Here is a 7,999-nt window from a genome sequence, read left to right as displayed (position 1 = left end):
AGTTATGGGACTTCGATCACAATAATGACTTCGTTTTATCCAAAAATTGACCTTGTAAGCGCTCTCATGTCTACAAATTTTGACGGATTTACATGAAATTTATACCAAATGTTTATACCACTAATACCTCGGTCAAGTTCCTAAATCAGCCTTGGTCGATACTAGTATACTGCTTGACCGGCGGGGGACCCAGGAATTCTATTCTTGTTTTCTTTTCAATTCCCTTTAGAGCTACGTGCATTTCAACAAGCTATCAATTGCAGATAAATAATATAAAGTCTGAAAATTTATCAACCGGGAAATACAATTTCATTCATTAACTAAAGTTTATTTTATTATATTCTTTGAATTCAGTAGATTGCTCTTGAATGTTGTTATAATGAAATACACGGAACTGTATTTACATCAGCAAGTGTTTTCTATCTATCCATAGTGCATGAGTTACAAGATGAAATATAGCTTGCAGACGTATATTAATTTAGTTTTTGGTGTTTGCATTCGATTTTAATTCCACGTTTTTCTTCATAAATGTCATATATTCATTCACTTTTATTGCATGATGTGTATATATTAAGATACAATATGAAGTGTACATAGTTTTACATACTCTTTTGAAATGAATCACGTGTGTGCAAGACGTTTAGCAGTTACATGTAAAACATTGTTAGAAAGTTTTTAACCATAAAAGAATATAAATTAGCTTTATCTTTATGCTAAACAGGACAGTTTGTAAAGTAGCAAAGGATCACATTTATATAACAAATGATTTGACCTATAGGAACAGTATTGGCTACTGTCTTTAAAAAGCAAATCGATTTTCGTTCCACTTCTTGATTTTAGGCCATACACAGTAAACTATTAGGTTATAGTTCTCATAATGTATATTGATTAAAAAAAAATCACAGTCATTGTACAATCAGTAAGAGTTATGGCCGTTTTTTTTTTTACTTTAATATCTTTAGATTTAGTTTCAAATTACTTTTCATACTTTCTTTAAGGTGGAATCCTACACCAAATTTTTTTTATGGATCGTTAGAGTATTATTTCTGAAGTAAGATTGCGTTGTTTCAAAAATGAAATATGCACTTAATTTTTTTATGTGATTTTTTTGGGGTATTTTTTTTTCGAAAAAGTAGAAAATCTATTTTGGTTGCAAGTAACGCACTGTAGAGTTTAAAATTTGATGTGAATAAATGCGTAGTATAGATATCTAATATACCATAACCAGTAATGTCAACAAGATGTTTCAATTTTTTAAATAAAAAATAGTTATGTAAATAAAAACATCTTTTGTTCATATTTTAAAAACCTATGGATAAAATCTTTTAAAGAGACGTGTCTTATGTAGAAGAAATATAAGGCAATCACTTTTTAAAAGAAATTGAATCAAATTGACGAAATTTTAGAAATATTCAAAACTTGGCCGATCCCGATTAGAAACAAACTGATCCCGATCTAAATTGCAAAAATTGAAAACCAACAATATTTCTTCATGTGCATTAAAGAAAACAATTGAATTTGTAATTGTTCTACTAATTTACAAACTATATTACAACCAAACATCCTAGGTTTTGGGTGAAATTATAATATATTTAAATTTTCTATCATTCAAGTCGGGATCGGTTTAAATTCGATCGGGTGTGCTTCAATTTTGAAAATTTGATTCAATTTCTTTTTTAAAAAGAATTGCCTTGCATTTCCTTTCTATAGAAAACGCTCCTTTAGAACATTTATTTATAGGTTTGAAAAATTTTACCAAAAGAAGTTTTTTGTTTTCATAAATATTTTTTTATTAAAATATTAAAACGTCTTATTGACATTACTGGACATGATTTTGGGGACATCAACTTTTAAACTCTACAGTGCATTAACTGCAACCAAAATATATATTTTTCTACTTTTTGGTTAAAAATACCAAAAAATTCCTGTAAAAAAATTTAGGGCACATATCCTTTATTGAACAACGCAATCTTGCTTCAGAAATGATACTCTAACGACCCATAAAATAAAATGTTGGTGTAGCATTCCACCTTAATACGATACATATACTTGATATGCCCTTATTTACAACCAGGGACATATTAACAACTATCCTCACGCTTGACATATTTCCAATGCTCGCAATCTCTTCATTTGACTCTTTGCGACAAATAATGCGCGTAATTTAATTTTTTCTAACAGAAACAACAGAAAGAGTGTAGATGTAGAACGAATTTTACGAGACGTTCGATCACTATCGTCATTCACTGTACATTCACCTTAACTCATTTCCGTATTTACAGCTGCATCCTTTGTATAAGGGGACTTACCTTACACCGAGTAGGAAAGGGGACAGAAAAGTCTTACTGATCAACCCCCATTTTTTCTAATCTATAGATCGTCCTCCTTCATTTTTGGCCTAAAATGTCACCAATGCACACGTTCTTTGCATAGGAACAAACTGCATCCACTATGCAGTACTTTTCTGGTTTTTTTTTATACAAAGTTATTTAACAGAGTTATTGAAAGCTACAAGTAAACCACATAGAAACTACATGTATTACGAAATCTATATAGTCTAAAATTTGTGACTGATACTATAAGCAAAAAAATGTGTATGTATACAACACAGTAAATTTAGATTTTTAATGAAATATCAATATACCAAATGTCAATTACATGTACTATTCAACCTTACATTAAATAAAACATATTTTTTCGAATTTAAGGTGTTTTTTGTCAATTTTCCAGCAGCAAAACGTGCAATTTCCTACTAGTAACGTTGAAAATATATAAAAATTAAGGACGCTATCTTATGTTTGTTCGTATGGCCCACACAGGTATCATGAACGATTGCTTAGATGCTTTCATAGTTGGAATGTGCATGCATCATTTGGGCATGGAAGACATTGGATGTAAACCCATTTCAAAACAGATTCTGATTACGGAAGATTTATCTGATGACAAGATGCAATTCATTGCAATAATTTCTTCAGAAATACAAAGGAGGTAAATAAATCTAAAAAATGGCATTAATGCTATTTCAATGAAATGAAAAATAAGGGTCATTTTTTATGAAATGCATGCAATCTAATATCGTCAATTATATGTTGCCTTGAATCCTAAATTGCATAGTCTATGAGTTTGCTCTTTTGTTTTTCGAGACGAGAGCTGTGATAACAACGATGGTGGCAAATGGATAAACAATAGGTAAACTATCGTAGATCATCGACGCTGAAGTGTAAGCGTGTATATGTACATGTTGTAAGACATGCCTATTCAAGACAAATGAAATCGTCCAGCTGATTAAGAAAAATGAGGTTATGAAACAAAACACCCTAGAATTTTAATTCTTCCTGTTAACATTTCAGACACTATGTCAATCTAAACTTGTTATTTTGGTAATAATTCAACATCAACTAGTGCATATGTTAGGCACGTACCATCTTGTTTTTTTTAAATTTCATTATTCATGACAATCGTTGTCCATGGAGGAGAAAAAGAAATTAATATACATGTACATAAAAATGACTGTCTAAGTTTTATTTGCTTAAATGAGCACATTGGCATAGATATGATCATTGTAGAATAAATTCACATTTCATACTTTCATATTTATATTCTCGTGGTGCATGTATGGGAAGCATAAGCAGGGCTAATGGAGTTTAAAATATGTATTTCATAAAAACATGCATAGATATTTTCTTAGTAATTCAAGCAAATATTGTTATCTTATAATGATAATAAAACAATGAAATATCACATTAGCATTGAATAAAATTTAAAAAATGGATTATATAATATTGATTTTTTTTTTATTTGACGTACCAAAACAAATCAATGTACTACAATCGTGGGGTTGAATGATACAACATGTATATATTTTGAAATAATGCTGTTGATTTTCATTACATGTAGTTGAATGAAATGGCTGATCATTTTAACGAAGCCGAGTACAGAACGAGTACGCATGCTTTCGCGCAGCGTTTCATTTGTATTGTGACGTCATCTTTTTGCTTTGTTGACGCCATGGCGTGATAGTCTCAACTGCAGATATTCAGCGAAATTTGTTGAAAATAGCTGGTTTGATGCGTAAAATTGCTATTGTACTGTGGAACTAACATATCTGTCTCGAAGTATAAGCTATATTTGGGCTCGGGTCGAAAACGTGAAGAGGGTTCAGCAAGCCTAGCCTTCTGTCACGTTTTCTTAACCTGCCTAAATATAGCTTAATTCATATATTTCAAGACAGTAACCATGTACTTCATATTAATGACCCTTAATATGTGATGTTATATATTTATTTATTACTTAAATATGTCTAAATGTTTTAATGATACTATAAAGATCACCATTTCCGCCTTTCTTAAATAAAAAAAAGCCATAATCCGACAAAACCTTGGGAATTGGGCATACAAAACACAACTTTTACAAGACCCCTGGAACAAACCAGGAGGTAATAGGTTTTTTTTATTTGACCTTTTTATGTTTTTAGCAATAACTTTAATATGTAGAACAGAAAAAGAAATCCCTAGGGCAGAATTTTTTTAAAAAAAAGTAAAAAAAGAGCAAATTTTATACATTTCAAGCAAAATCCCATATGGTCCTATGTTAAAAATTAACAAACTTTGAGATGACCCCTTAAACAAACAATGTTGTAAATGTCTTATTTTTTTATCTTAAAATAATAATTATATCAGTAGAAATTCATGTAAAAAATGTCATTAAATAATCTAGGGCAGAACAAATTAGACCCGGTATCGTTAAAAATCATTATATTGTTCGATCAGTGTTTTTCCTTCTTTATTTTGAAATTCTATTTTAGTTGTCATTTTATACGGGAGGAAATTATCAGTAAAAATCTACATTTCAATTTTATCAAAAATACTAATATCAAATGATTAGATACACGCATTTCTTCCTTTTTTGACAATAAGAAAACAGCTACAAATAAAAGCATTTCAGGTGTATTTAATTAACGCACCATAGTTACAATATAAGTTACAAAACTTAAAACAACAGGCCCATGGGCCACATCGCTCACCAAAACAGCAGTTCCTTGAAACATTCTTTTTCGTAGTATATACTTTTTCTAGTTTAAACATTGAACCCCTTTTTGGGGCTCCAGTATTGGTCCGATGTTCATGGATGGCTTTAACGACATAAATAGTAACATAGGAATGAAAATGTGTAGCACTGCGGCGGGACCGCATGTACACAGCCTGAAAAAAACTGAACGTAGAAGAGTTCCACATCAAGAGGTATACCTCTCAGACTGTACAGAACAACATCAAGAAAGATCTTGGTTCCACTACATTAGAGTTTACACAATTTGAGGATCCTTGCAAAGTTATCTCACAAACTGTAGCATTATAGTTCTTGAGAAAAAAACTTTTAAAAAACATTTTCAATTTATCTTTCTATGTTAAACTTTGAACTCCTCTTGGGGCCCCAGTATTCGTCCAGTACCAAAGCTTTATCTATTTGGAATCTACATTATATAAGGATGCTTGCATAGTAATCTCACAAGCTGAAACATTATAGTTCCCTAGAAAAAAGATTTTTAATCATGTTCCCTCTATATTTCTATGCTTAACTTTGAACACCTCTTGGGGCCCCATTATTAGATCGAGGGTCAACGCTTTTATAATTTCGAATCTACACTATTTGAAGATGCTTACGTAGTTATCTGACAAATTGAAGAATTGTAGTTCTCAAGAAGAAGATTATTTATTTAAACATTTTCCAGATATACTTCTACCTTTAACTTTTAACCCATCTTGGGTCCCAAGTATTAGTCCTGGGGTCACTATTTTAAAACTATCGAACCTACACTATCCAAGGTTGTATGCATGATAGTAATCTCACAAATTGAGGGATTGTAGTTCTCGAGAAGAAGATTGTTTAGCATGTTACCTTTATATTTCTATAATAAACTTTGACCCCATCTTGGGGCCCCAGTATAGGTCCGGAGGTCACCATTTTACTAATTAAGAATATACATAAGCCAGGGATGCATGCATAATAATTCCACAAACTATAACATTGTAGTTCTTGAGAAGACAATTGTAAACGTTTCCTTTATATTTTTTAAAATGTTTAAACTTTGAACCCCTCTTGGTATCCCATTATTTGTCCGGGAGTCACGATTTTTACAAATTAGAATCTACATTATTATAGGATGTACATGTATGCATTGTAATATCCCAAACTGTTGCATTATAGTTCTTGAGAAGATTTAAAAACATTTTCCTCTCTATGTTAAAATTTAAACTCCTCCTGGGGCCCCACTTTGACCGAGGGTCACGATTTTTATAATTTAGAATCTTCACTTTATATACAATCTTTTGTGTAAATATTGGCAATTTTGGTGCAGTAGTTCTTGAGAAGAAAATTTTTAACCATTTTTCCTATGTAGTTTTATGTTAAACTTTAGACCCCGCCTGGGGCTCCAGTTTTGGTCTAAGGGTCACGATTTGTACAATTTAGAATCTTCACTATACATATCAAAGGCCGGAACGCCCGTGACAGAGACCTCGAGCTCACATTTTCTTTAATATAGGTATCAGTAATTTAAATTTCTTTACCAATAGTCGTATATCAAATATTTTGTGTTACTAAATTCGTACATATTATAGTATTTATTGCCAAGCAGACAACATACAAATACACATAAAACATGGGTCTATCAACTAATGTTCACAATAGCCACCGCTATGCACCGGGACACACCCGTCCACGACCCGGGAGCCCGCGAGATAGAGATCCCTGCATGCGCTGCCTGAGTTAGGTCGTACGTACAATAATTCCATAAATATCACAAAATGCAACTATATTTTTATATGCAATTTTAACATCACCATGTGATTGTATACTCAGTGTATTTCCTTATAAAATACGTAGTGATGCATTTGTAATACAATGGATCATAACTAATCATGGTTACAAAAATCGAAGACATTTCAAAGTTCAAAAAATAAATCATCTTCTTTCTGCTTTAAACACTCTTTGAACAAATTTTACAGGTTCATCATTTGTATATGAGGAAAACTTTAACAGTGTTTCCCTAATTATAATAAAACATACTTTTACTTATTCAATTCCCGTGTAAAACAAGATTATCTTTGGGATGGTTGTTTACAAATAAATCCACACCACGTGCGTTGATCTGCCGTATCTATAATGCTCAACCAAACTAGCTGCAATATTGCAACAAAATCACAAGATAAATTCATCACTTACATTTATTTTGGAGACCGTGCCCGATAACATATAAATTTACAGATTAATTTTTATTTTTATCCAGCACGGTATCCAAATAAAATGTAAGCGATAAACTAAAATAACATTTAATGAATTTTTGCACCTTATCGTATTCATCCGTCATTGTTTGATTAAACAACCTTATCTACTTATGCAATGATTTGTCAATAATCAGGGAGACACAGTTGGGTTTTTTGGTGCACAATTTAGTTGAATATATGAAACAAAAGTCATGTAAACATGTTTCCTATGTATGTCTATGATAAATTTGAACCCCGCCTGGAGCCCCATTTGTTTTGGTCTGAGTGTCACAATTTTTATAATTTAGAATCTTCACTATATATACAAGCTTGTGTATTAATATTGGCATTTTTGGTGCAGTGGTTCTTGAGAGGAAGATTTTTAAAACATGTTTTCTATGTATTTCTATGTAAAACTTTGAACCCCGCCTGGGGCCCCAGTTTTGGTCCGATGGTCACGATTTTTACAATTTAAAATTTTCACTTTATATACAAGCTTTTATGTAAAAATTGGCCTTCCTGATACAGTGGTTCTTAAGAAGAAGATTTTTAAAGACACACACCCTATACCCACTGTTTTGCAATGATATCCCTTTTGAAAAGGGCTGTGCCCTTTATTTAAACAATTCAAAATCCCCTTTTCATAAGGATGCTTTGTACCAAATTTGGTTAAATTTGGCACAGTGGTTTTTGAGAAGTCGAAAATGTGAACAGTTTACAGACGGACGGACAACGGG

This window comes from Magallana gigas, chromosome 4, assembly GCF_963853765.1.
Source record: "Magallana gigas chromosome 4, xbMagGiga1.1, whole genome shotgun sequence".
In the NCBI taxonomy this organism is placed as follows: Eukaryota; Metazoa; Mollusca; class Bivalvia; order Ostreida; family Ostreidae; genus Magallana; species Magallana gigas.
Note: the sequence above shows the minus strand (reverse complement) of the source record.